The 27,722-nt window shown below is 36.7% G+C and overlaps 1 pseudogene; it reads left to right on the forward strand.

Moving 5' to 3' along the window:
• The first annotated feature begins 6,462 nt into the window (after positions 1-6,462).
• On the forward strand, positions 6,463-25,094 carry LOC131162663 (uncharacterized; annotated as a pseudogene).
• Positions 25,095-27,722: the final 2,628 nt, after the last annotated feature.

Below are 27,722 nucleotides of genomic sequence, written 5' to 3' on the forward strand. Positions count from 1 at the left end.
TTGACTTGATTGTATTTAGGTTCTGCTCCACCCGTTAATTGGGCCCATAGTGTAATCCTTGTACTGGTGAGCCAAGGCAGGGACGTAGGCAGTTTGTCAAGCCTCGATAACATTTCTAGTGTTGTCTCTCTTTACTGCTTTCCCTTACATGCTTAATTAGATTACTTGTGCAGATTAATTTTTGCCAAATATATATATTGATTTATTTTATTTGCACTAGATTGACATTAGGCTTGTGTAATACTGTTGCTAGTGGTTTGACCTAGGGGAATAATTTTTAAAATACCAATTCACCCCCCTCTTGGGATTATAGTGAAGAGCAAGGAAACTGAAGACATTTGTTTTTATTGTAATTGCATTTAGTTTCCGGGTCTGTAATAATGATCTATAATATTTGCATGTCATGTAAGATAGGGTGTATATACTCAAGAGGCCTTAGAATGACCATAGGAATCATAACTCATATAGCTTAAAATGCCTTATGCTTATTTACACTGGATTAACGAAGCACAGAGACAAAAACAAGACTTAAATGCATATTGTAAGCGGTCTTGGTCGATCGAACCCTAAGTTGTATAAAAGCCTCGGTCGAATGAACTGACCAGAAGTCAAAATCTTGACTTCACAGTCGACCATTTTGAAACAAACATATCTTCCACGGTCGACCAAATTGACACGTGTCTGACCCCAACAAATTGGTCGACCGAACCATTAGTTCATAACTTGCCTTGGTCGACCGAACCTACGAAGGGTTCGAAATCGCCTTGAGATGATCGACCATATCTCGAGTTCAAAATGGCCACGGTCGACTGAACACAGTAATATAGTCGACCGAATCTTGAATATGGTTGACTGAACCTCTCGGGTTGATGAAATTTTTACCGCTATCAATCGGGATTAATTTTCATTAAACATAATTAAATAATTTCCAAAATACCCTGTATGTCCCCAACGGCTATATTTTTGCCCAATTCTATATATGCCTCCTCATTTTTCATAATTAGTATGACATTAGCATATAGATTAGCAAATTTTTTCTCTGAAAATTTATTGTGCTAAATCTTTCATATTCCCATTTTTTTACAAGCGGAGTGCTAAAATCTCTTTCTCATACTCATTCAATCACATATTTTTGAGAGAGATCATTGTGTTCCTCACATTCATTTTTGCAAGCTAAACTCTCTCCCACATTTGCATTTGTTGTGTATTGATTTTTTAAGAGTAGCTTAAAGATTTTCCCATTGTATTTTATTTGTAAATATTTGATTGGGAAAAACTCTTTATTGGCTTAAGAACTTGCATCCTTATTGCAAGTTTCATAAGTTTGCTTTGTGTTTTGATAAAATCATTTTTAGCAAGTTTAAACCCTAATATCCATTGTGCTTGATATTTGAAAAATATTTTTGACATATTTGCTTAGGGTTCTAGAGATGCTTTGAATACTCATATTGCAAATACATTATCTTGAAATCAAAGGGCTTAATCTCACATATACACATTGACACACATATTGTTGAGAGTTAACACATGGGTTAACAAAATCTCACTTGAACTTAACATCTTATCATTCGTGAGTGCATTAATTACATTTGTTAGAATTGGTGTATTCCCAAGAGGGGGGGGGGTGAATTGGAATTTAAAACTTTTTCACCTAGGTTAATTTATCCAACAACAGTAAATACACAACCTAGGGTCAGTCTATACAATTTCCAAATGCGTAGATAAGTATAATGTGAAAATTAAGTCATACACATCATTCACCCATAACATACATGTGCAGTGAGTATAAACTGTAGAAATATAAACAAACACACGATATGTTATCAGGGTTTGGCCAACTGTGCCTACGTCCCCGCCTTTAGCTCGCAAGTCAGAGGATTCCACTAATAACTCACTTAAGGGTGGAGCGGCACCGATTACAACTAGGTCAAATTAACATAGGACTGACCTCAACCTTAACCAGGTCAATTAGCGTGGTTGACCTCAACCTACATGCCTTAACAGGACGATGCACCTAGCTTTCCTAACCGGGCCTAAGCCAATCCGGGACTATTCTAGGGCTAGTCTCCCTCTTCAGGCCCATGCCTAGATATACAACAAATGTGTATATAATCATATGGTACAGTGATTGTGCTTTCGTGTAAAGCAGATATGTACCCAAATGCATGCAATAACATACACCACAATATGATTCAATATGTAAGCTCAATGTGGTCTAAATGGTTCAACTCTCAAAGGTATTTTCTATCAGTGTAATGCATACGTGAGAGTGTCGAACAAGCAATCTTTGTATCACAAGATATTCAACAAAATTCACACAAAGATGTCAAGTCTCCAGTATTTCAACCAGCAAGATATCTCAAGCATGTTGGTATTAATTAATGTATATGCTTGGTTTGCAAAAGATGTGTAATCTTTGTATTCAACAAATAATATATGAGGGAAAGAATATTGCAACAAAGACTACTATCACACAAACAAATATCTCTTCAAATATTTTACAAGATAAAAGTGCAATAGATATTTGGAAGTGTTTGAAAAGTTTTTGCAACCAAAGACAAACACAATCTTCTCAAGATCTTGCAATAAAGGTGCAAGCTTAGAAGATCAAACAAAGTCTTCTTAGGATAGGCTTATTAGCAAAAGCCCCCTAAGAATCCTTAGGTTTGACTCTCAAGAAAATCGTGTCAAACAAGTAGCATAAGGAGAGCAAACCTATTTAAGCAAAACACTCAATCAACTTACTAATGATGTAGGCAATAATAGAAGGCAAGTATGAGTGATTTGAGTAAGAAAATGAGTAGTATAGGGTTTTTATTTTTTAGAGAATTCTTCCCTAATCAAAGTGGCTAATCGCTTTTTAATTTTCTCAAATGAACTCATATATATAGACATGGGAGAAACTATGACCGTTGGGGACCTATTGGGTATTATTAGAAAAGTTTAATGATGTTTAAAGCATTTTAACCCTGTTTAAAAAATATTAACTACGGTAAAAAATCAGGGCAACCCGAGAGGTCCGGTCGACCAGAACAAGTTCGGTCAATCAAGTCTCATATGGTTCGGTCGACTAGGGGACTTTTGAACTAAGGTCTCGGTCGACCAGGAGAAGAAGATTTCTTAATTTTTCGAGGTTCAGTCGACCAGGCCATTTTGAACTGGCTGGTTCGGTCGACCAGACTGCTGGGAATTCTCCCGAGGACCCTTCGGTCGACCAGGTAGTTGGAGAACAAAAGTTCTCGGTCGACCAGATGGTCAAATGTTGAATAACATGGTTCGGTCGAACAGGTGGTCAAACTTTTGACCAAGGGAGGTTTCGGTCGACTAGGGCCTTTTGAACTACTTTGACTGGTCGACCGAAAGTGCACCATGTGTGCCTTTCGGTCCCGTTTCGAAACATATAAGCCCTATTCAAGTGCCTAACAAACAAATGTGTAAATGTGTGTGTCCTAGGGTCACTTGAGGTCCAATTTGAAGACACCGAAAAAGTCCGGTGTCGGTCGACCGAAGGGAAAACCCTAAGGTCTTTCTAAGGTCCTTTATCATTCATGGTTTGTTTGAGCTTACATAATAAATCATACATGTGATGTGTGTGAGCTTATTACAAACCAAATAGCCCTAATTAATATTACAGACCAATTAAATATATTACAATGCTGAATTATAAATTGGTCTTCAGGCTTTGCTTGCGTTGTGCACATCTTGATCTTAACAGTCTTAGTTCCTGCACCAAACCTCAAATACTCATTAGATACAATGAGTATTTGTCATAATCAAAACCGGGCATGACCACTAAGGTCAACAACATTGTACATATAATGGTGCATATTTTCTTAGTGTAAGAAGCATACTTGCTCGTACAAAAAATTAAATATCTGTTGTATTCTCGACGTGTGGTCTGGAGAGGGAGACTTGCCTTATGAAAAGTCCTAGACTGGTTCAAACCTCGATTAGGGGAACTAGGTGCACCATCTAGGTAAGGTGTTGTATTAGGTGCCGCTCCACCCGTTAAGTGAGCCATAGTAGAATCCTCTTGCTTGTGAGCTTGAGGTGAGGACGTAGGTAGTATTGGCCGAACCCCAATAAAATATCTGGTGCAGTTTTTATTTTTTCGCACTTTCAATTTCAGCACATATATGTTTTATGTTTGATTTATTATATGCAATACATGTGTTCGATTGTTTGAATATTTGATTGGGTTTATGATTATATAAAAAGACCCTATGCTTGTGTAATACTGTTTGTGGAATTTGAATTGACTAGGGAGAAAAGTTTTAAATATCCAATTCACCCCCCTCTTGGGAATACACCAATTCCAACAATTGACATCAAAGCCTCGTGGTATTGACTTAAACATTTTTGCTAAAGATTGAGATGGCTCACATTGGTGTGTCCCTATTCGGAGAGGGATAGGAACCTACTAGTCCTCCATTATTTTCTGGTGTTAACTACACCCATTGGAAAATTCGAATGAGCATTTTTGTAAAATCTGTGAAGTGGAGGGTCTGACAGGTGATTGATAAGGGAATTTGTATGCATATAGTTGAAAATGATATTAATTTATTGCATGCGAATTCATATACCATGGATTTATTATATTGTGCTTTAGAGACTTATATTCTTTATGAAATTATGGCATGTAAAAGTGCAAAAGACATATGGTAAGATCTTGAAAATAGATATGGAGAGTCCCAAGAGAAAGTGACCACCTCTCTGGATGTTCTGAGCTCAAACGATAAAAAAGGAAATAGATGCAGTCATGTTGCATTAACATACAGAGAGGTATATGACCCTATATCAGTCTCTATAGATTATTCATTTGCTGAATTCTGTGATATATTATATACTGAATCATCTTTTGAACATAATGATAGTTTTGTTAATAATGCATGCGATGATTCTTATGAAAATTTTGGTAATATAACTTGTGATGAATCGTCTGCTAAATCTTGTGATACACTGGCTAATGATTATGCATGCACTGATTTTGGTGACAATTCTTGTATTAAATTTTGTGATGAATCTTGTGCTAAATTGAATAATGAAAGCATGCCTTCATTTGAGAAGCTAGAGAATGGTTTATTGAAAATAAATAAGTTTCTAGCTCGGATGTCTAAGAAAAAAGTGTTTTTGAAAAATTAAAACAAAAGGGTAGCTAAACAATCAGAGGAACTAAAAGCTTATCATGCTATTCTTGAGAAGAAAAAGATAAATAAAGTTTTGAAAATTATCTGCTTATAGAAAGAAGTAGATGATTATTCTAGAGTTACACTCAAAGAAAAAAAAATGAAAAGAATAATCTCAACAAACCCCTAAGAATTAAAAGAAAGAAGTTCTTCAAAAAGGATCCATCTTTCAAATCCCACAGTTATAAAACTTTTCATGTCTCATCTAGAGAAAATAGAACAAAGAAGCAAACTCCCTCACATGCATATAAAGCTTGCTTATTCAATGAAATGGAATGGTACATCTAGTTTGCTTGTTTATGTAGAAGTGCTAGAAGTTTAGAAGAGGAAATTATGTGGGTAATTATGGTGGCTAATCCCATAAGACAAGAGGAAGGAAGGGTTCCAATTGAAATCAAATAATTATTCTTCCTTAGAGCATAAGATTAGCCACAAGGGATAGTAAAACAAGGAATTGGTCAAAATCAGGTCAAAATTGCATTGTTGACCGTGTTCGGTTGACTATATTTGCATGCCTTAATGAATTAAGTCGACAGTACCTTTGACTTTTAACTTTGACCTAGTTCGGTTGACTATCCGATTTTATACTTAAGACATTCAGTCGACCAAATCTAATTCAGCCTACCCTTAGTTGATTGAATCCAAAATCGAACATCATTCAATCGACCGTACCCTTCAAGAACAAAAGTCATTCGGTTGACTGAGCTATGGAAACTAAAAGGTCACCTTAAGCTTTAACCAACCAAACACTTCCTTAGTTGACTGACTAGACTCAGTTTGTGCTGCATTTTTTTGCGATTCAGTCGACCTAACCTTTATTCAGTCGACCGAACCTCGTGGCTATATATAGTTTTACCACATCATTTTCACTTTCAAAATAGAGAGAATTCCTCTATTTTTCTCTGTTTCCTAGTTCCCTCATAGACTACCTACCAAAATCCATTTTCCCAAATCCATCTTCACCATGGCAAGGCCCGACGAATGTATTGACGCCCACGAGGTCGATTTTGGGAAAGACAACTGGTTTCTCTCAACGGCTGCCAGAACGAGATACATAAGGGACTTTCATCCCAAAGAGGTCATCTTAGATAAAATTCTTGACAAAACCTTTATGGAGCAGCACTTTAGGAATATAATGGACATGTTTAGGCATAAGGGTTGGGACTCATTCATGTCCTACCAGCCCAGGGGGTATTACCCCACATTCATTAGATTATTTTATGCTAACCTGGGTCACGACGATGATGGATGCTACTCCTAGGTTCTGAACACTGATATGAGGTTTGATGCCGACTATGTGACTGAATCCCTTAGCATCGAGAGGGGAGAATTTGAGTGTCTTGATGTAGTATCATCTTGGATAAATGAACATGATTTTACTATTGAGAGTTTTGCAAATTTTGTGATGACTGTTCCATATGCTAACCCAAATCATTCTCCAGATTATCGGTCCTTCAACCTAGTGGCTAAGGTTGTTCATCATTTGATTACTTATAATATCTTTCTTAGAGCTGGTTCCAGGCTCCATGTGTCCTATATGGTTTGTTTTGTCATGTGGTGTTCTTTCACCAGAAAGAAATTGGACCTATCGAGCTTGATGATTAAGTGGATGTTCTCTAGGACTATTGGCCGTAGGATTATCATTCCATATGGAGGGATACTAAACAGGGTGTTCAGGAAAATGGAAGTGACCAGATCAAATGTTGTTGTGCTTGAGAGAAGAAGAAACACAGACATGTTCTCTTCGGTCACTTTGAGGCTTATGGGATATGAATTAGTTGGAAATATGTGGTTGCCCATTATTGGTAGGTGGTAGGCTAACCAGCAAGAAATTCCATAGGATCAGCCACCACAGCCACTACAGCCTCCGTAGCTATCCTATGCTGATTTAATGGCTATCACCACAGGTCTTGCTTCTTCCTTCACTGAGTTTAGAGTCCCAATTCCACATCATGCAGTCTCTTCAGACAAACGTCGGGCAGCTAGCCTCGTCATCTCATGCTCAGTATACAACTTTGCAGAATGAGTTTAGAGAGTTTGCTGTCTCCTCGGAGCAAAGACACAGAGGCTTGGGGAGCGTCATGGTTTCTGACTTCAACGAGCTGAACGATTGCATTCATGAGTTGAACAATTAAGGCGATGAGGAGATGGACATAGCTAGAGATGAGGCAGGATCTTCTGATGATGGAGACGGTGCATAGGCCTTGGGAGAACATCGTGAAGAAATTTGTTTTTCTTATCTCTTTATTTGTTTACTTTTTATCTTGGTATGTATATCTAAACATCAAACATTATCCTTTTCTTTCATTGACTGCACTGAATATTCACCCACTATCCATTTTGCATCCTTTTGATAGTAAGGTTATTCACTTTTACTTGTGTTTATTGATAGCTACTGCTTTAAGGGGAGCATTTATCCTTCATGACTATTAAATTAAAATGCTCTCATGATTTTATCTGATATATATCCATGTGCCTTCATAAGAATTGCATTGAACTCATAACTATTCCCTGTTCTTCACTGTGTATATTTGCTTATGGATAGTTTATTTTTATGAATTTTTGATTGCTACCTAATTGCATGCTTAATCTTGAATGCCTCCTGCATGGTAGATGCAGTGGATGTGAATTGCATGCTGGTAGATGATTTTAGGTTATTGCATGACTTATATAAATATTTTGTTAAAATCAACTGGTTATCAGGTATAGGTTTATGGGAAATGTTTTATTTATAGATGACATGCTGCTAAAATTTCGGTAGAAATTTTCCAAAATAAAATTGTGTATAAAGATGATTATGATAAAAATTTTTGAAAGGATGAGTGAAAAAAAAATATCGAATTTCATCCTTACATAATCATCAGATATTTAAGAGAGCAAAGATAGATGCTTATATTGCTTAGCATGCTTAATGAGATTAATTTTGTTATGTATAAGCAATTCACTTCATCTAAGCTATGATTCAAATTGATAGGGGGAGCATCTAAAATGAAAATTCTATCTTGTTGTGCTCACCAACCTTTTAAAGCTTAGATCTACATTGAAATTCAACGTGGCATGTGCTTACTTATAATATTGTCATTGAATACCTTGAGTGAAAATTTTAATAATTGCCACTTTTTCTTTGATTTGACCATATGATCCATGTTTCAATTTTTTTCTCTATATATTATCTTTGGATCCATATAGTTGCTATTCTGGTAATATTATGAAATTGTGCGTAAATGTCAAACCGGAATGATGTTGTTTGCATGCGCTTTGTTGTAAAGTTTCTTTTTCAGCGAGCACACCCCTAGTACTTTTGGAAAATATCATACTGGGAATATATATATATATATATATATATATATATATAATTATATATTTATATACATATATTTTATCTTGCAAGAAATTATCGAATGTTAAATATATTCTTTGTTTCTTGCTTATGTGTGCCAAATTGCTATACCCAATCTTTTAAAATCAAAGGGGGAGTTATATATTCAAAATATTCAATAAAAAAGGGGGAGTGTTTTAAAGGAGGAGAAATCATTTAAGCAAAATGAATATTTTTTTTTTGAAAAGGGGACTACCATTTTCTTTTTAGTTTAACCCTTTTGTTGATACCAAAAGGGGCAAAGGTTTTATTGAGCAAAATGCATGAGTGCTTATATTTTACTGTCAAGACTAAATGCAAATGATTTTGAAATGTCTTATGTCTTCTTTTTTGAATTTTCCTGAACTAAATCATTGATCATTGAATATCTTTTTACGATATGCATATTCTTAGGGGGGGGCCTTTTCATGCTGGACCCATTTTGCTCATGCATGTTTGTCATCATCAAAAGGGAGAGATTGTTGAATTTTTTAGTCCGATCTCTATTTTGATGTTGACAAAACATAGTGAATTTATGTGTGTATTTAGCATGTGAACATGTCCATAACTGAGATCACACATAAGGGATAGGGAGATTAGAGGCTAAGACGGATAATACACAAACACCTAGCATACTCCATAAAGTGAAGAGCAAGGAGAGTAAAGACATTTGTTTTTATTGTAATTGCATTTAGTTTTCGGGTCTATAATAGTGGTTTGTAATATTTGCATGTTATGTATGATAGGGTGTATTTGCTCAAGAGGCCTTAGAATGGTCATAGGAAATATCACCCATATAACCTAAAATGCTTTATGCTTATTTACACTAGGTTGATGAAGCATAGAGACCAAAACAGGACTTAAATGCACATTGTAAGCGATCTCTCTCGACTGAACCTTGAGCTGTATAAAAGCCTCGGTCAACCGAACTGACCCAAAGTTAGAATGTGGACTTCACGGGCTGCTGTTATGAAATGTACGTATCCTCCACGGTCGACTGAATTGACACGTGTTTGTCCCCCAACAACTTGGTCGACCAAACCATTAGTTCATAACTTGCCTTGGTCAATCGAACCTATGAAGGGTTCAAAATCACCTTGAGACGGTCGACTATATTTCAAATTCAAAATGGTCACGGTCGACCAAACCTAGTAATATGGTCGACCGAATCTTGAATATGGTTGACCGAACCTCTTGAGTTGGTGAAATTTTCCTTGCAGTAAATTAGGGTTAATTTTAATTAAACATAATTAAAAAATTTTCAAAATATTCTGTATGTCCCCGATAGTTATATTTTTGCCCAACTCTATATATACCCCCTAATTTGTCATAATTACTATGAGATTAGCATATGGATTAGAAAATTTTTTCTTTGAAAATTTATTGTACTAAATCTTTCATACTCTAATTTTTTTACAAGTAGAGTGCTAAAATCTCTTTCTGATACTCATTCAATCACATATTTTTAAGAGATATCATTGTGTTCTTCATATTCATTTTTGCAAGCCAAACTCTACCCCCCTCTCACGGTTCTCTTACCTCTCTCCACACACACACACACTCTCTCTCTCTCTCTCTCTCTCTCTCTCTCTCTCTCTCTCAATTTTTCTTGCATTTCTCTGCCAAAATTGAAGAGCGGACATCATTCCTGAGTCCCAGGTTCGCTCTTCAATGATTTAATTGGAGAAATTTCATCAACTGCATGCCGTAGGCACCACTCCAAGGCTAGGGTAAGTATGGATAAGATTATTAACAGTGTGTGGCTAAAATAAGTTGTGGTATAAAAATGTATTCAATAATTCTATTCTAATAAAAATTGCATTTGTAAATATTTAATTTAATAATTTAACTCTTAAACCCGCATTTGTAAAATAGTTGAACACGAATAAATAAATATATGTAATTCCTTCAAATCATAATTTAAGCCTATTAAATGGCCAAAGTCACATAAATACACAAGTATGTATAAAAAAACAACTTCTTGCCTGAAAAGTGAAGTGTACTTCCAAAGAGGGGGGTGAATTAGGTTTTTAAAAATTTCTTTATATATCTTTTTATTAAGTCTTTCCCAACTCATTTATATTCAGTAATCACACAAGTATTGTAACACCCCAAACCTGAAATATGCATAGACTTTTAGTCTGTCATTTTTTTTTTATTTACTTTGAAATCAGTGGTGAATTTTTCGAATGGGAATTTAGAATTTTCTTGACCTTCATTTCTCCAAAAAGTTGAGGTGATGTCATTGATGGAGTTGTGGCCTCGCAGCCACAACAGTTTAAAGGAGCTCATTGGGCAGTTGCATAAACTGTGTAAGCGAAAAAGGGCTCTGGTAGCTTCACAGTCTTGATCTGCCTTTATTGTCATTCTTATCTACTATGTGCTCGTGTGGTGTTATTTACTAGGAACTTAGGTGCCCCCAGTTTTTTTGTTCTTTGGGCATGTGAAAAAATTGGGAATGTTTTTGTCTAAATAATGACTGTCATCAAACACCTATGGGAGTTAAGGCTTGGTGGTTGTTTTTATTGCTAGGCATTCTATAAGGAGTCAAAAAAAAGAAAGAAAAAAGATTTGATGACGATCCTGCTTTTAAAGAAAGGGCACAGCAGGCAGTGGTTAGCCTCCAGGTGCATTACACCTTCTTACACCTAAGGACTTGTGAGATGTATTTTTCTGTTCTTGCTCATTATACATTTCAAATTCTTCTATTAATCAAAGATCTCAAGAAGCCATTAGTTATGAATTCTATTCTATCATTTTTAAAAAGAGAAAATAATTTCCTTTTATTGAATGTTCTTGATGTCTTATTAACTTCCTCATCGTAATTTTGATATTGTTCATTTATATTGCAGGGTGGGGAGCCCAAGTATCGCAAGGCATGGACAATGAAATGTGAAATCAGTCGCTAGGAATATGAAAAAGTCTATCAGTGCCTTGGAATCAAATTAGCGGAAAAGGTATTACATTTTTTTACTCATATAATGATTTTATTGGGCCCAACCTGCAAAACATCTCATGGAAAAATCTGTTTTGTACTCCATTGTTGTGTTCTTGTCTGTGCATTTACATGTTGTAGAAACTTTATATCAGTTGCCAGGAATATGGAAAAATAGGCTATCTGTGCCTTGGTGTTAAATTAGAGGAAAAGGTAATACTCGTATTTTTCCCCTTGTAATGATTTTGTTAGGTCCAACCTGCAAAACATATCATTGGAAAAAGATGGTTTGCACTCCTTTGTACAATGTGTTTCTGAGTGTAAATTTGCACATTGTCGAACTTTTAAAATAAATGAAAATCTAATTCTAGTTTCCCCTGCATAGTGCATGCTAAAAGTCTGCTCACAATCCTCATATTCATGGATAATAATTGGAATCTCGAAATACCTCTGCACAAGTTGTAATTGCTAATATCGGTTGGAATAGATTCTCAATTGAACTATTTGAATGTTGGTTATGGTAAACCATAAATTTTCCTTTAAAAATCCATATCAATAATTCCAGCTCTAAGAAACTAAGGCGCACACAAAATTGTACTTTTCTTTCCTCTCAGGGTTAAAGCTTTTACAACCCTTATATTCCAGGGGTTTTAGAGGCTCTAAGTAAGTAGGGTTTGGTTGAAGAAAGTGAGGGTGCTCGTGTGATCTTCATTGAAGGGAAAAACATTCCTCTTATTGTTGTAAAGAAAGATGGAGGTTATAATTTTGCTTCAACTGATCTTGCAGCTCTTTGGTAAGTTTCTGTAACCTTTTTATCAAACTTTTAATGTTCATTCATTCTCATTTGTGACTTTTATCCCTGTTTTGTGTACTTTTGTAACCTATAGGGTAAATTAAGTCTGCCCATTTAGGTTCAATCATTATTACACTCCACTTCACCCTTTTGATGATGTGACATTCTCTTCCTTATGTTTTAGGGTAGAAAATTTGTATGGAATCAGTGATTTAATCCACAAAAGTCATTTCTGGATATTTAAATATTGTTGAGTTGCACAACTAAAATCTGTTTTTGCAAAAATTGACAACACACATAGAAAACTAGCAGCACAGACAAACTTGTTAACACAACTTGCCTCTTCACAACCACAATAATGGAAAAAGTAAAATAAAATGTGTTCATACTATCTTTATGTACGTACTCTAAGAAGGCATATTAAGGTAGCCACCATAGGCTTTAGAGAGTGGACATATAAGGGTGAAGAGTTGCCATCGCCCTTTAGAATGAAGGAGGCTCTACCTAAGAGGAAGTGACTATATAAGCAGGTGGACCCACCTAGGTCGCCCATGGAAGGCACACACAGGGTTGCCAAGGATAGAAAGGGTTCACTTTGGGGAAAGAAATTGCATAATCTTAATTACTAAATTGGTATGTGGATCCCAATCCATTTGAAGTGTTTGGACTCTGGAAGGAAAAGGGTTACTAAAAGAAAGTCGTGAATGGTCAAATCCACAATAAGTGCATGCATTAAAGGGATCCTCTTATAATAAAAAGTGATTTGAATTTGCTCTAATTTAGGCCAATTGTCAATTGGCAAGATTATTTAAGGATGCTTATCTAAGAGTTAACTTGGAATGGGTACAAATAGTCTTGATCTTAATCATGTAAGGACATCTTTTAAAACAGTCATACAATGTACCAAATAACTATCACTTTGGCCCCTATGCCATTTTATCTTTCTTTCCTGTCTCTAATAACGTTTATTTCCCATCTTTATTTTTTTTCCTCTCTCCTCGTCCTTATCTATTCTAATTTACTTATGGTCACCTCCCTCCTTTTCTTCCCCTTTCTACAATTTTTTTTTCCTAAGATTCTCTATCTTTTGGCCTTTACCTAGTAAGACCCCTTTACTTTGTAAAGGGTACTCCAATTTGCCATTTAGCCATCTTAATCAAGTGTTTTGGCATGCATTTTGACTGAACATCTTTTTGGCAAGCCCAGTGAGATCCAATTCATTGTCTGCCCATCTTAATCTCCTACGATTTTCTACAATTTCAATGATTCCCTTCCTTTAACCCTATTTTAGAGAGTACCGTTGTGAAATAGGGCATCTATCTTGACACCTTTGGCGGGGGCCTGGCTTAATGAGTCAATTATCACTCAATTTACCATCTTCATAACTAATCACCCACGTCCAAAGCATCAAAAGGGTGCTTGCACACACATTTCTTTCAAGCACCCTTTTTGGCACGCCTGGTGGAACCAAACTCATCATCTCCCCTTCTTAATCTCTTCTATTTAAAAGGTGCTTAATTTTTGTTAAACAGAATGATACCAAACAGTCCCTTAGTTTCTTTATGGATATTTTCTAGAAGAATCACTCTAATACCTAAGGTCTATTTAGTTGTGGTCCGTCCCTTCCCCGGATCCCGCATATGCGGGAGCTTTGTGCACCGGACTGCCCTTTTTTTAATTCTCTAAATGGTTACAAAACCTCACCTTGTTTTCTAGTTTCTCAATGTTTATATGTAGAACTTAGAAAAAAACGAAAAGATGTTTTTTGACTTTTCTATACAATGTGGACACAAGAAAAAAAGAAAACTAGGTGGGTGAAAATGGAAAGTGAAAACTAATTTCGACAACTAAACAGATCCCTAACATCTATACCAAAAACCCATTGAAAATAAAATCTGAGAAATGAGCTTTTGATCATAAATTTTTATTTTTTTTTGGACTTTAAGCCTAGGCTACACAATAGGAGGTGGCCCATCTTCCATCCCATACCCCGTCCCACCCCATCCTAAGGTTCAAATAGATACCTCTAACATGGAAGTCTCCAAAATCTAATGGGATGTCCTATAGGGGACTAGTTTTGATAGTGCTTCACTTAATATTTATGAGTGAAACAATAAACCTTGTCAAAAAGAAGTGAAGTGATCTACAAAGTTAACAACTTAGTATAATTTGTAGGAAGCACGAAGAGGTTTTTGTGTAAGAAAAGCTTATGATTGCTCTTAGTATTCTCATTTTCTTATTAGAATGAAAATATTATGCATTTTGGTTCTTTTGTTTTTACATTTTAAAGGAGTTAAATGGAGGATGCAGATGTAATATTTCCAAAACTATGGTGCATTGTTGTTAATTTAGATTCAATTTGAGTCGAAACCTAATTTTTTAAATCATGTAATGAAGCAAATCACAGATATTGCATAAATTCTAAAAATTTGTTGTACTATTCATTTTTCTGCATATGTATATGTAAACAAAAATTAAAAAAGATATATTGATGAAAATTGAATGATCATGTGTCATAATATGCATATCTATATGAATGAAAAGTATTCTATTTCTTATAAAGTTGGAAAAGTAGAGTATATCACCTTCAAAATGACAAAATGTTAAAAAATCTTCGTATCTAAACACTTCTAGTTTCCAATTAGACAAATGGAGACTTACTGAATTTTCAAATTCTATAGAAAAGTTTAGGAAACTTAAGTTTTTAAAATAAATTAAAAATACAGATTAATGCAGAAGGATTTTGTTTATTTGACTTGAGAGGCCGTTGGAAAATGTTTTAAGGCTTTTGCATTACATGGTGAATTTCTGGATTTAAATAGTTGGGTTTTCTTAGGAACCGATGGGTAGGTGGATCTACGTTAGACTTGCAAATCATATGATTTGGATTGAGAATCATAAGACTCATGTTCAATTCTCCCTCACTTTGATTCTCCTACTAGATATGCTAGGGAATCAAATTATGTGTCGAATCATGAATCGTACAATTTTGACAACTAGCTTATAAAAGTATAGTGAAATAGAGTGACTAGAATAATTAAATTGAGATAAATATTTGTAACATTATTGGCTAAAGTAAACCATGAAATGGAGGGTCAAGATCCCAATTGATTGTGGTTATGACTTGCAATATGTGAGTGTGTGTGACCACTTGTTAGTATGGGGAAGAAAATGAGAGACTGTCTGAATAAAAGTTATTGAGGGTGATTCTCTTTTCCTATATATTAGACAGTTATAAGTAGAGCTCAGAAATACCATTATTTCTAAATAAAGGGAAGCCTGGTGCACAAAGCTCCCCGCGTTGGGGAGGGGGTAGATGACAGTGGGTTTATTGTACATAGCCTTACCTTGCATTTTTGCAAAAGGTTGTTTCCATGCCTCGAACTTGTGACCTTCAGGTTAGATGGCGACAACTTTACTATTACGCCTAGATTCCCATTCAAAACTTGATAGTAGAGTATGAGACTTAACAAAATTCTAACTTTTAGAGGATGTCCTAGATTATTTATAAAGGTGGAAAGGACTCATACAACTGGCCATTCCCGGGACTTACCTTTGTTTTTCCTATTCTTTGAGTGACTTTAGTACTTTACGACTTTATAATTGTTATGCTGAAATATTTTGAAGAAGTGTTGAGTTCAGCTGGATGTTGTATTGTTGCCTTACTTTCCCTCAATTTCCCCTTGTTTCTTATTTATTTTTCAGTTATAATATTGAAAAAAAATTGCCATTAGCTAGATTATTTGGGGCTTAAAGTCAAATGGGATGATAGGGAGTCATGTTTTGCCATTTCTTCTTGCTTATTTATTTGAACAGTGTATTTCTAAATTTCTATATTTTAATCATACTCCAGTTACTGGCACATCAATACATTAGGATGGATTGATGTTTCTAGAAATTATTTTTGTTGTTAAGATGTGTATTTCTGTTGTAAAATTGACAAGTTAATCAATTTTTATTCTTTTTATAAGGACCTTTACTCTAGCCAGCATTTTCATTCTGGATTATACAATTGTTGCTAGCTCTTTCAATAATTTTTGTACCCTTGCATCCATCCCTTAGTTCCCTTTTTGTTTGCATGGGACTGGGAACAAGCTTATTCTTTTGATGGCGCTGCTTGCAATATTCAGGTATCGCCTTAATGAAGAAAAAGTTGAGTAGATAATATATGTTACTGATGTTGGACAGCAGCAACACTTTGAAATGGTGTTCAGTGTACGTACCCAATTCCATATCTTAGTACATGGGGCATTGTGTTGGGAAGTGATCTACGAGCAACAATCGCACAAGCAAAATTACGCACCCAAAAATACGAGACCAGATTTACGTGGTTTCGTCCATTGTGACCTACGTCCATGAAAGAGCACGCAAATACTATAAACAGGGAGAATTACAAGGAGGAGGAGGCTACAACCCTCAATTCTACTCCCTCTCTCTTTCTACAACACACTTTGCCTCACACAACACACCGTACTCTGTAACTCCCTCTCTCTACACACACACCTCACAGCTCTCTGTTGCACACACACACAGACAGCCACACAACTCACTACCTTGCCGCGCTCAATTACACGCACATACTTTACATATATATACACAAATGGGAGGGGGAAGAAGTCAAACAGAGTGGCTGCAATTCAACATGGTAGGCAGCTGTTTGGTCGCCGTCCGTCTCCAGTGTCAACGATTACAGCAGGGTGGTGCAGCTGCCGACACCAATACAAGCCACACTCTAACAATCTCCACCTTGCCGAGCATCATTTACCAAGTCCAAAGCTCAACCTTGATACTAACTCAATCAATGCAAGTCTTCATAACTTGGTTCAAACGTCTGAACCATGCAAAGAGTACCGCCTTCTTCATTGGCAAACCGAACTCGTTTGTTTGTTTCTGACGACGTGCAACTATCATCATCTGAGGTCAAACCACCAACCACTGTGGTTCCCATCAACTGATACAACCCATGAGACTCCTTCCCATTAAATACCATTAAGTCACATCGGGTCACCTCCATAGCTCCACCTGCAACAGAGATTTGGCAACCCTTAATATCTAGCCGACTAAGGGAGATCAAATTTCTTCGCATCCTTGGAACAAAGTTTACGTCATCCAAAATACAAACCGCTCTGACAGGCGTCTTCAGCTTCATAGATCCAATCCCTATGATATCGCATGCAGAACCCATCACCGAGTGATACCATACCACGAACTTCTTTGAAAGAATGGAAAATTTCTTTCTTAAAACAAATATGAACTGAAATCTCACAGTCCAAAACCCATCCATCATTGTTTGGAATGCCATGAACATTCATGTTGTTTTTCATCAACTTTCGGCACTCCCTTTTCATATGGCCGTATTTTTTGCAGTATCGACACTACACATTTCTTTGATTTTGTCGATGTAAGTTGCTCGTTGTCATAAGGACCTCATCATTACTATGCCATGTGGCATGCTCTGAAACATCGATACCATCCTGTGTCTTCTTTTCTTCTTCGTAACGTTTTCGATCTTCATAGTCCCTCTTGAAGTGCCCCTTTTTATCACATCAGTAACATATGACCTCGCTCGTATCTCATCCTTTTGATTTTGAACCCTATTGTTTACCTTCAAGATTTCGATCTTTGCTTCTTCCTTGTCTTTCACTATTAGCCACCAAAGCTTGCTCACGAGAAGTCACAATCAGCTTTCTTAACGGCTTAAAATCTTGAAGTGAGGCCATCACATCATCCAACTTCAAGGTATCTTTCCCCATGAGCAATGCAGTTACCTGACCATCAAATGATACTGATAAAGATGACAAAAGTAGAAGCACCTTATCCTCTTCATCAATTCTTATGTCGAAGCTCAACAACTGGGTCAAAATTTTATTGTAATCATTTATGTGATCAAAAAGACTACTTCCCTTGTTCATAAGAAGTTGATAAAGTTTCTTCTTCAGAAACAACTTATTGGTAAGGGACTTCGACATATACCTTGGCTCCAATTTCTTCCAGAGCTTCATTGGTGAGGTTTCATCTAACACAGAGTATTTAACTTCATTTTCCAAACACAATCGGATTATGCTGACCGTCTTCATCTCTAATTCAGTCCAATCATCATCATTGAAATCATCTTGTTTCTTCCCGATCAACGGCTTGATCAAGCCTTGATGAACCAAAATATCCTTCATCATGCTCTGCCACAAACTGAAGTTGTTCCACATATCAAACTTCTCCACCTCAAACTTTGAAGTGCAAATACCTACCATTTTGCTCCAAATCTCACAAAACAGACACCATCAATGGCTTTGGAATGGCCAAAAACCATAGAAATGGTTCAAGTCGCTCGAACAACTGACTTGAAATGGCTTTGAAAAATCCGGTCAAACTTTCAGTCAAATTGGTAAAAAAGTCAACTCTCCGTTAACTTTAATAGAATATTCCCTCCCTTAATGGAATATTCCTGATGGCATTAACGGCCACTAACGCTGTCTGCTGCCATGGCACCGTAGGGCCCACTTGCTGATGTGTCCTGGAGTCCGCCTCTTGTGGGGTCCACTACTGATGTGGCATCGGGGCCTACCTCCTGTAGGGTCCACTTGCTGACGTGGCACCGGGGCCCACCTATTGAGGGGTCTGCCTGCTGACATGGCATTGGGGCCCACATCTTATGAGGCCACTGTTGACGTGGCACCGAGACCATCGTGGGTCCCAGCTGCTGACGTGGCGTAGGTCCCCCACTGACGTGGCTACTGACTGTGCAGCTGACTCAGCGCTGACGTGGTCGTGGACCTGCTGATGTGTCTGCTGACTTAGCACTGACATGACACTGACGTCAGTGTCTTCAACCTTTAGACACTCGCCGAACATTCACCAGTGCGTGAGTGCGCGTGAGGACATTTTCTGATCACCGGTGGGTGCGTGAGGGCACGTCGAGATGCGTGGCAGTGTCGTATCTCTGTCGGCAGCACGTGTGGCCTCTTCTGAGCTCCGGTTACCACCATTGGCTTCGTCTCGATTAGAGGAATGTTTTGGTGGTCTCAAAACTAAGTTTCGAGCTACTAGGCAGAGGCTCAAATCTGGGAGTTTTGCTCTGATTCGGTGATTTTGCTCAAACCTCGCTCTGATACCATTTGCTGGGAAGTGATCTACAAACAACAATCGCACAAGAAAAATCACGCAACCAAAAATATGAGACCATATTTACGTGGTTCGGTCACTGTGACCTACGTCCAAAGGAGAGCAAACAATTACTATAAGAATTATGAAGAGGAGAAGACTACTGACCTCAACTTTACTCTCTCTCTCTCTGTCTACAACACACTCTGTCTCACATAGCACACCGCACTCTGCAACTCCCTCTCTCTGCACACACACCTCACAGCTCTCTGCTGCACACACACACAACCACACATCTCACCACCTTGTCACACTCAATTACACACACATTCATTGCATATATACACACAAATGGGAGAGGGAAGAAGTCAAATAGAGTGGCTGCAATTCAACATGGTAGGCAGCTGTTTGGTGGTCGTCCATCTCCAGTGTCAACGATTGTGGCTAGGTGGTGCAGCTGCCGACACCAATACGAGCCACACCCTAACACATTGTACATTGCATGGTGTTTGAAGCTTTCTTTTACCCTTATTGTTAGTGGTGTTCTAGTTTTTTATTACTTGGGGTGCCATTTAAGTTAAAAGCCTCTCTCTCTCTCTCTCTCACTCACTCACTCACTCACATATTTCAGGCTACAAAATGTGCGGGTTGGCTTCCAATTGATGATAATGAGTACCCTAAAACTAACCATGTGGGATTTGGCCTTGTTCTTGGTGAAGATAGCAAGCACTTTCCTACTCGCAGTACTAAAGTGGTTCGATTAGTTGATTTACTGGATGAAGCAAAAAGTTAGTGTGAAGCAGCACTTGTTGATCGTGGTATGACATTGAATGATATATTTTTTTGTTGCTTCGTTTGATGTGGCTTACTTGCAGTCATATTGTAAAGGCATCTATTTTACTTCATTTTATAAGGTTATGGTGGTTCATCCATCTATTCTCATCTTTTTTTAATAAGACTGGTTCATCCATCTATTATCATCTTTTTTTAATAAGACTGTAACCAACTATTAGATTTTCCTTTTTTCTTTCTTTTATGCATTTATCTATGTATGTATGCGTGGGGAACTACCTGCTGAACGTTAAAATTCTGAACTATTTACTTCTTTGAATCTTGATCAGGCAAGGGTGAAAAGTGGACCGAGGAGGAGCTTGAAAAAACTACTGAGGCAATTGGTTATGGGGCTATTAAGTAAGCTGCCCGCTATTATAGTTTTTGTTGATGTTATAATTGGTTATGAGACAATTGTTTACAGAATTTTGCATGATGACAATGATGTAATGCACAATTTTCATGTTTGCTTAGCCACATGATACATGCATTTGAGCCTGTCATTCTGCTGTCTTCTGAACTAGAATTTTCAGGTGAACCATAACCATTCTGCATTTGCTTTAATATTATAGGAATTGGCAACTACAATGGGTGGTTCTGGTTAGGTTCTTTCTTGAATCATTACGAGGAGCAACGTATGTCATCTGGCTGTTTAAGTGTCGTGGGTTACAGAATTATGATGCTTGGAGCATCAGTGGGAAACATGTCGAAAAAAAAAAAACTTCAAAGCTGGTTCTTTGTGGAATTTGCACCCATTCTAATTAACCCACATATAAAATTATTTTAGCTGACATGGTGGGTAGATCCCATGTTGCAGCAAAGATAGCTACATGTAAAGATTTGATTTTTTTTTTTGGGTGCTTTTCAGGAGAAGAAAAGAACATGATATCTATTATTTTGTCTTGGCAGGTATGCTGACTTGAAGAACAACAAATTGACTAATTACACATTTAATTTCAATCAGATGCTCAATGACAGGGTGTGTAGCCGTCTGCTGTTTATTAATCCTGGAGCTCAGTCAATGAGGAACAACATATTAATTTTAGTGGAAGTTATTATATTCTCTGCACTTATTTTTTATTTCATGATTATTTTTTATCTTCCTGAATATGGTTGTTAAAATCATAGTCCAGGTCATTGGATCATTCAACCCAATGACCCTACTTTTACTGAAACAATTGAGATCTTATATGGGATTGCAAATTTGTAGGCTTGCAGTAGGATCGTACTCTTTTCTAAATTGCCTGAGTCGTAGATTTGGTGTCACCATGTATAAACTTGCATAAGAAAGGGACATACTTAGAAAGTCATTTCATTTATTTAATAATAAGTGTTTACAAAATTATAAACTCTTAAATATATTTTTAGTTCATTGCTGTTTAATATGTGGTCTGTTAAAGTCAGGGTTGAGGATGAAGACTGAAATTAATAGACTAATGCATTTAATGGTAATTATATTTTACGCTGGGATTCACAAAGATGTTGATGAACTCAATGATTTTGGTGAAGCAAATTGTGTTTTAGATGATGAGATTAATTGTGAGGAGCTAGCTTCATAGTTTGGCTTTTGTTGTTTGTTTGCTGAAACATTTTTACGACTTAGGTGTTACATAGTTGTTTAACTAAGTAAAAAATGCAACAATTTGAACCTTGTTATCTTTGTTTTTGAGGGGATTTTTGTTTAAGTTGCTTTAGTTGTGATTTTTTCTTAACTTTTAACACCTACTAACCAAGTTTCTAGGTTTATATTATTGAGAATTTGAGATGTAACATATACAACAACAACAAAACCAAGCCTTAGTCCCACTAGGTGGGGTCGGCTATTGAGATGTAACATATAAATGCCTTTTTGATATTTATCATGTATGCTTGGTGGAATCTTCTAATCCTGCTAAGCACCCTGTCCCACATAGGCTTCAAAATTTTAATAGTCTTGTTCTGAAAGCTTTACAATTATTTTAGTTTTCATTTTTTGTTTTGAAATTGTTTTGTAACCTTGTTGAACATAGTTGACATTAATAATCACAATTTGTTGGTCAGTTGTCCCCTCTCTCTAAAACACACGCACACACACATGCATGAGCGTGCCCACACATTGTTTTTATTACTATTACCACCACAGTTGCCAAATTACATCTTACTTGTTTAACCTCTTTGTGAGCAGGGAAATACCGCTGTTTATTTGCTGTATGCACATGCTCAGATCTGTTCACTAATCAGGAAATCTAGTAAAGACATAAAAGAACTGAAAAAAGTAAGTATTCTTCCCTTTGGAAATAGTAAGCACTGAAACCATTGCATTGCATTTGAATACTTTTTTATATGTATACAGTTTAGTTTTTAATAAACCTTGACCCATGAAGGGGAGCTTAGGCGCAACGGTAAGTTTGTTGCCATGTGACCTGGAGGTTATAGGTTCGAGGCGTGGAAACAGCCTCTTGCAAAAATGTAAGGTAAGACTGCGTACTATACACCTATTGTGGTCTGCCCTTTCCTCGGACCCTGCATATATCGGAGCTTTGTGCATTGGGCTGGCCCTTTTTATAAACCTTGACCCATGTTGAGATTGATGGAATTCATTGACTTGATCTGTTATGAGCTCTGCAGTTGTTGCGACCATGTATATCTAGATGATCAGATTCCTTTGTACTTGTTTGCGAGAAAATGTTCTTGATTTTTGTTTTAATATCATTGCGCTCGCTATATTCCAACTTTTGCTGCCTCCCTTGCATATTTTAAGTGAGAAATGTGTCTTCTTGTCAGTCTTGCTACTTGTGCTTAATGAACCATCATTGTCCATTAATAAGTTGTCCATTGTGTGCAAATTTAGATTGATAGCAGTAAAAATTGTGGTGCAAAAAATGATTTCCTATTTGACATGGTTTTTGAACACCAAAAGAGAGGAACAATAAGAGACTTCTGTTCTATCATTAGCCAATCTGGGTTTTGATCATTCTTAATTATTCCTCTATAAAACCCTTTATATTGTGGAGGATTTCAAATTATTAGTTCTTATATCTATTTGTTTGGGACAGATGGGAGGGATAGCAGTGGACCACCTAGATGAGCGCGTGTTGGGGTTGCATTTGCTCCAGTTTGCCGAAGTAAGATATGCAATTGATAAGAATCCGTTTGCTTCTGGGCTGTGTCCTAGCTTTCATGTTAGGTTACACATGTTTCTAGTTGCGCTGCATTTTAATATGTTTGCCCTTACTTCTACAGATTGTTGAGGAAGCTTGCACCAATCTCTTGCCAAATGTGTTATGTGAATACTTATACAATTTGTCTGAAAACTTCACAAAATTTTATTCCAACTGCCAGGTATTATTTCTCCACCTATCAATCTCTCTTGCCTTAAGCCTCATGATGATTGGATACAAATATTGATCTCGTATGCTATGAGGAAATTGAGTAGCTAAACTTTTTATCAGTATCTATTTAAATGGCCCTGGCAAAAGGTTGCTTGAGCATGTTTAAACTATTATTTGTGAAACAGAAAAATATTACAGAATTTTCCTTGAATTTTTTCCCCCTTTTCCCTGATTCTATTCATCTAATTTTTTCAAGTTATAATTCAAATTGTGAGATGTAATTGGAAAAGATGGTAGTTTTTATGGGACCCTAATTACAACAGAGCATTCTGAACCACCAATATGCTGTTTTGAAAAGTGGTGCTGGTTGTTGGGTCAGCAGAGGAAACAAGCAGGCTTCTGCTGTGTGAAGCAACAGCCGTGGTTATGAGAAAATGTTTCGACCTCCTTGGAATTGTACCTGTCTACAAAATATAACATTGTACAACATTATTTTTTATTTACACCGATTCTTAAAAGAATTTGATCGCATTTTTTTTTTTAATTTAATACTTTGTTTCAGCTTGTTAGATATATTGTATACTACATTCCCAATATTTGCATTTTGGGTGGAAAATTTTGGGCTATGCAAATCCAAAATCAGTTCAAGTAATCATTTTGTTTGTATTTGGTATTGTTCCTAGAAGAGTTATAATTTGGATGGAACTGGTTTTTTTTTTTGGAGGACGTGTAAGGCAATTTTGAACGTAAAAAGTGGCTGATATTTCAGGCTTTGCCTAACTAATTGCTGCTGCCACTAATCATGTGAAAAATTGGTATGGTTTCCATTCTCCTTCCTCTATGAATGTAGAGTTTGGATGGTGCATAAAAAATTGGAAAAATACATTTTTTTCGAGGAACTTGCCCATTAGAATGAATTGTTGATTCTCTTGCTACAAAATTTATTAATCAGATACTGCGGTCGTATTTGCCAACCTTTACCCCGGTTTGGTTTGGAGAATGAAAAAACATAGGAATGGAATGAGAATGGGAAGGGAACCAAGAGGCTAGAATGGAATTAACATAAAAATCCCATCACTCCTTTTGGATACTCAAAATAAAGATGGGGATGGAATAAAGAATAAAGATGGGTAAGGTTATTTGGAAGCAACATCGCTGAAGATGTTTTTGTTGTTTTAGTTACTCACCGGAAAAAAATGGAGGTCATTCAACAATGACGGTGGAAGAAGGCATATGGGGGATAGGGCTCATAGTGGTGGTGACAACTCACGGTAGCAGTGAATGGTGGCTAGGGATCACGGTGGTGCTGAAGGCTCACGGCAGCAGCGAAGGCAGACATGGATTTGCTACAGCGACGACGGTGATTCGACAATGATGGTGGAAGAAGGCTTACGGTTGCTAGGGCTTACAGCAGCGGCAACTGCGACTGCGACGGCGAACAAAAGTAATGAACGGTGGCTAGGGATCATGATCAGTAGAGTTCCTGGAAAGTAGAGAGCAGGAGACTGTATTTTGGAAAATGTTCTCGCATTATTCTCATTGATTAACCAGTGTATAAATACAACAAAAAAGGAATATTATGTAACTGAAACAATTTGTTATAGTAAGAATATGTGAAACATAAAGAGGAATAATACAATAAATAATCATAACTAATTACATGCTGATTCTTGCACACCAACTGTTTGTGAAAAGGTCTCCTTGTGTGCAGCTGGGTTGTATAGTTTAATACCGCCCTTCAAGTTTAATGGTGTATCAACAATATTGAGACTCAAATTGAATCGAAGAAATTTTTCAGAAACCAATGGTTTTGTCAAAACATCTGCAATCTGATCTTAGGAGCTAATGAAAGAAACTTTAAGCGAGTTGTCAGCCACCCGATCTCGAAAAAAATGAAAATCAATATCCATGTGTTTTGTTCTTGAGTAAAAAACTAGATTAGTTGATAGATATGTTGCCCCTAGGTTGTCACACCATAAAGTAAAGCTTGAGAAAACTTAATGCCAAGTTCGCACAACACAGTTTGTAACCAACTAAGTTTAGCTGCTGAGGAAGCTATGGACTTGTACTCAGCTTCCGTTGAAGACCTAGCAACTGTGTGTTGCTTTTTAGAACTCCAAGATACGATGTGTTTGCCAAGATAGATGCAATAGCCTCCCATGAAACAATGATCATCTGGACAACCTACCCAATCCGCATTCGAGTAAGCTTGGAGATTGATACGTGAGTAGGAGGCAAAGAAGAGACCATCATTTATGGTGGCTTTCAAATATTTGAGTATATGCTTTACCGCACTCCAATGAGATGCTTTTGGGGAATGCATGAATTGACAGATCTTGTTGACAGAGAAGGAAATATCTGGTATTGTAACCGAGAGAATTGCAAGCCTACTACAATGCTGCAATATAGAGTAACATCCTCAAAATTTGGGGTATCGGTTTTGGACAATTTTAGGGAGGTAGCCATTGGTGACGAAATTGGTTTGGCATGAAGCATATTGCTGCGACTGAGAAGTTGTTTGATGTATTTTATTTGAGATAAGACAAGACCATCAGTGGTGAGTCAACTTCAATGCCTAAAAAAAAAAGATAGATGACCAAGATCTTATATTGGAAAGGCAAGTCCCAAATCATGAATGAGATTAGCGATGACGGACTGTTTTGAGGATGTGATGACTATATCATCTACATAGATAAGCAAGTGCATATGAAGATCATTGCAATTTGGGAATAAACAGAGAGGGGTTAGCTCTAGAAGCAATAAAGCCATAATCAAGTAGCCAAGAATTTAGGTGAGCAAACCATGCACGAGGGGCTTGCTTAAGCCCATAGATAGCACTCTGAAGTTTGCAGATGTGGGAAGGCTGAGAGGGATCCAGAAAACCTTGAGGTTGCTGCATATATACATCATTAGTGAGGATACCATGTAAGAATGCTTTTTCAATGTCAATTTGATGCAAACACCAACCATGAGAAACAACAATAGATATAATAAACCGGATGGTGGAAGGTTTTACTACAGGGTTGAATGTATCATGGAAGTCAACACCTAGTTGTTGATGAAACCCTTTTGCAACTAGATGTGCCTTTCGTCTCTCAAAAGAACCATAAGCAAGGGTTTTGGTGCAAAAGATCCACCAGCATCCCAGTACATTTGTGTAAGGTACAGGCGGTACCAAAGTCCATGTCTGATTCCGAGTGAGATCATCGTACTCTTTGAACATGGCCCCCTTACATTAAGTGTTTTTGTTGGCCTTGGAAAAACTTGAAGGATCATCTGGTACACCTACAGAGATAGACAATTTCGAGTGGGGTATAGTGGCCTGAGGTGGGTCTTCTCTGCCCTTTTAAGGAGAGGTTGTAAAGGTTGGGATTAGCCCTATGAATGTGACCTTGTAATGACATCAAAAATTTGATGCATGGAAATGTAAAAATAAAAAATTAATTAATTAATTAATTAATTATAATTGAAATTAATAAAATTTATTTAGGGTATTCAGAATCTAGAGAGATTTTAAGAAAAGTTCTTAATTAATTAATTATAATTATAATTAATAAAATTTATTTAGGGTATTCAGAATCTAGAGAGATTTTAAGAAAAGTTCTTTTGAGGATTGTGATGAATAATATGGTAAAATTTGAATTTTAGGATTTCAGGGGGTTTGAATGCCATGGGGCGTAGGTTAGGGTTTTATCGGGCTTTTCAAGAATTAGGTAAGGGGATTAAGTTAATTCAGAATTTTATTAAATATGAACTGATTAAATTTTTATTTATTTATTTATGTATTTAAGAATTCAAAGGTTATTTCGAAAACCAATTGTTCAAAATGGATTTTACAAACCTAGGATATATAGTACGGTATTTTGAATAAAAATGAACGGTGGAAAGTTTGGTTGTTTATATGTTTATGTTTAAATGTTGAAATTGTGTGGCTGACGATTATTTGGTAGGATTTATTGTTTAACTGGGTTGGAGACGATTTGTGAAATACCGAAACTGACTGTGAAATACTGGAATTATTGTGAAAAATACTAGAACAACTTGTGAAAAATATAGGATTTTGAAATAAAGGCCAGTGGCCAAGTATTGTTTGATTGGCCAAGGGCCAAGATTATTATTTGATGGCCTAGGGTTAGGGTTTTATTTAAACAGATGTGAGCCGGATTGTATTTGTGGTCGGGGCCAGGTTTTTGGATTAATAGGAAGTATA

This window comes from Malania oleifera, chromosome 8 (assembly GCF_029873635.1).
Source record: "Malania oleifera isolate guangnan ecotype guangnan chromosome 8, ASM2987363v1, whole genome shotgun sequence".
NCBI classification, from domain to species: Eukaryota; Viridiplantae; Streptophyta; class Magnoliopsida; order Santalales; family Ximeniaceae; genus Malania; species Malania oleifera.